At 30.1% G+C, this 3,608-nt stretch overlaps 1 protein-coding gene across 2 annotated transcripts in view; it reads right to left on the bottom strand.

Moving 5' to 3' along the window:
* The window catches only part of LOC148305914 (ethanolaminephosphotransferase 1), a 30,632-nt gene extending 29,545 nt beyond the window's left edge, over positions 1-1,087 (bottom strand). The window contains exons 1-2 of one of the 2 annotated variants that reach the window (XM_088265907.1): positions 831-954; positions 509-539 (exon numbers count right to left, since the gene is read on the bottom strand). The gene's annotated coding sequence lies outside the window, so the exon portion shown is untranslated. Of the gene's footprint in view, positions 1-508; positions 540-830 lie in introns of both variants that reach the window. The other variant, XM_088265906.1, reaches the window with a different exon arrangement.
* Positions 1,088-3,608: the final 2,521 nt, after the last annotated feature.

Here is a 3,608-nt window from a genome sequence, read left to right as displayed (position 1 = left end):
CCGTTATAAAATATGCATCGGGGTTTTCTGTAACGTTAGCGCAGATCTAAATCCTAGCACACCCATTTTAAAATTCAATACAATTTTAAAAATATTTGGCGTCTGGCCATACGCCAAAAGCCGAATTCATTCATTGAAAATAGTTTACATTGTATTTCGGTGTTTGTAGTTAATTTATAGTCCGAGATGAGCGCGCAGGCGCACGAGCGGTAAAACTTTTCTTCAAAGGTCAGAGTCAGAGGCTATGTTGGTATCGATGTCCCTATCTTCAAACTACTCAAAATTGAACAACTAATACGTCTATTCTAAAATGATAAAGAACATAAATGATATCTCTACATCCTGGATGAAATACCCTTGAAATAAATTTGAATATCAAACATTTGTCTGTACTTTGTGTGCGCCTTATGTTGATAGCGTGAATAAATTATTCGAAATTTCAATTGATGTAAAACAAATGAACTAATTGATAAAAAATGGAATGAAAATGACACAATTGAATACATACAGCGTATCGCCTGTGGATTTATAGAAAACGTCTGAAAAAATACATAGAAGTAATTAAAAACAAACAAAAATACATTAAAAATGAATTATTCGAAAACATTTAATAACCACATATTAAAAAATAATACTCAATTATCCTTACTATTATCATATTACTCGTAAAAAATAATAACATTTTAATTTATGAAATAAATAGATAATAATATAAACTATTAAATAAACATATATTTCAGATAATAAGGATAAAAAACACGTAAGAAGGCCTGATATATTCGATTCAACACACTGTTGCTTAGTAAAAACATTTAAAAGTTATAACTTACTTTTAATAATCCCTTGATTCCTTTAAATTAACAATGAAGATTTGTGATTTAAGGTTACATTATCAAAACTGGTTATCATTATGAATGAATATAAGGATAATATGGTGTAAAACGTATATCAAAAACAAGTATGTGATAATTCTAAATATTGAAACAAGTTTTCACTTCGATTTTAGATTAATAAAAAATATATATACAAAACACACCGAACGAGCTAGATATAACTGACGGCGCCGATTGACAGAAACGTATTGTTTTGCCATATTTAGCGTTAGCGCGCACCGCGGAGAGCACATTGGCCTCCTATTGGTTGAAATACTGCACGGTAGAGCGCTCTGGTGAATGAAACTAGAACTAATATTTAAATTTCGATGAAATAATAATACGAATTGAAGTAGGTACTTACTTAAATATTATATTGTTCAAAGATTTTTTTGTCTAGTAAAGAGGGATGTATGTATATTTAAATTATTTAATAACTTTGTATACAAAATCTCTTCCATAATTTATAAAAAGGATAAAAATAAACGTGAGAAATTATATATTACCCTTAGACCTTATTTCATAGTCTAGATAGAATCCAAATGGATTACTCGTAGATTGAAAATGTAAATACAACAAGAGGGTAACGAAATGTATTAGAGACAAAGGTAGGTATCTACTTGAATGCAACGTGCTATGAAATTCAAAATTAAATTATAAAATTATTTAATCAATCGCATCAAGTACAAATTTAGTCCAATTGAATTTCAACAGATGGCGATAATAATGATTCACTTAACTTATTATAGGAAAAAACATATATCTCAACATAGATGAAGAAGAATATGGAAGTTAAAATATATTCAGGGCTTACGATTTGTCAAAGGCTAATTAATACACGTAAAACTTTCACCATTCTACCCATGATTGACAATAACGCAATATATTATATATATCTCATATTTCGGAAATTACATTTTTGTTTCAATTGACACCTTGTTTCACATGCAACTTTTTCGGCACCATCTATGGTTGAGTTAAATAAGTTTTTTTTTAATTTTCAAAGATTTTTTAAAAATGTATGTAAGATTCTTCCCGAATTATTTTACACGCGAGACGCCTGAAAACATCATTTTAAGTTTTTATTCACACCAGATATTTATTTCTTAACATTTTGAGTGTGTCCAAATAATTGTTCACAAATTCAAGGATTGCCTCCTTAGCAGCTGTAACAGAAAGGACAGTTAGGAGAATACCGTCATTATGACAATGATTCATTACTTTATTTTTTACACGAAAAACCCTTTTTCAAAGCTCAGAATAATTTTCTTATTAACAAACCGTTTGTTACATATTAGTTTCGTTGCTATCCTCAATCTGCTGGTTATGTGTGTGTTATCACGAGATGTTTCAGAGCGATGCGCATCTTTATATCGGGTTTTTAGAAGCTGCTTCAACTTATCTCGTTAGAACATTTTGAATGGGTCGACTCAATCTTAACCTATGTGTGATAAAATTAAACATTAACAGCTGCGGTGGCGGTAAAGAGGAAAATTATTAAATTAATATTTTTTGGTTTTTACTAAAATTATTGCGGTTGTACTTTCACTTAATAATTAAGAAATGCATTTCGAAATTTCAAAATAAATGAAAAAGAATATTTCGGAAATCTTGGTATTTACAGGGCTTATGACCTGTCATAGGCTGGTAAAGTGATCACTTTCAACACGCGTAACATTTACCATTCTAGAGATGATTGATAACCACACTACTCTAATTTTGGAACTCCTACACATATCATTAATCTAATGACGCTTTATGTGTGAGTTCACTGGAGTCATCTATGGCTGGTTTCAGAAAGCTTTTATTTATTGGGACCTTTTTATTTCACCATACATGGCTTCAGTGAACACATAGAGAAATGAGATTAATGATTTACGAGTAGCGTACGAGTATGTAGGAGTTTGAGTTTGAAGTTGAGTTGTGAGGTTTTCAATCATGGGTAGAATAGTGAATGTTACACCTGCATAATGTGATCACTAAATCAGCCTATGACAGGTCATAAGCCATGTAAATACCCAGATTTCCATATTCTCCTTCATCTATGTTATGATATCAAAATGTAAAAATTACTCAAAATAAAGTAATATTCATATATTATTTATTACACACATTCACTACCATTTTAGACATATAAGTATAAACTAAATATACTATAGAATACCTTGTACACAATAAGAAAAGAGAATATTTTTAGGCAAATAAAAATATATACAACATTTTGAGTGTGTCCAAATACTTGTTCACAAAATCTGGATTATCTCCAATTACAGGAGTTATTTTCATATTATTTTTTAACATCTCATCAAAGATGAAGAAGAATATGGCAGTCTGGGAATTTACCCCGTAAATGCCCAGACTTCCATATTCTTCTTCATCTTTGATGAGATGTTAAAAAATAAAATGAAAATAGCTCCTGTAATTGGAGATAATCCAGATTTTGTGAACAAGTATTTGGACACACTCAAAATGTTGTAAATAAATTATCTGGTCAAATTATAAGCTTAATAATAAAAATGAAAATGGTATTTTCTGGCGTTTCTCATGTGTGTGATTATAATCCAGGATTCGGACCTCACATACTAATATAAGAGTTTCTGCTTAGTAAAAAGCTTCTTTACATCTCACCAATAGATGTCTCTAGCGAAGTTCTAGTGATTCAAGAACAAGGTTTCTAAATTGGTTCATATATATAGAACTTCCAAGAATTTGAGTAGTGTGGTTGTCAATAATGGG

The sequence above is a fragment of the Brachycentrus maculatus genome, unplaced genomic scaffold (genome assembly GCF_059751285.1).
Source record: "Brachycentrus maculatus isolate JH-2025_06_01 unplaced genomic scaffold, ASM5975128v1 h1tg000258l, whole genome shotgun sequence".
In the NCBI taxonomy this organism is placed as follows: domain Eukaryota; kingdom Metazoa; phylum Arthropoda; class Insecta; order Trichoptera; family Brachycentridae; genus Brachycentrus; species Brachycentrus maculatus.
The sequence above is the reverse complement of the archived record's forward strand: the minus strand, read 5'-3'. Positions and strand labels throughout refer to the sequence as shown.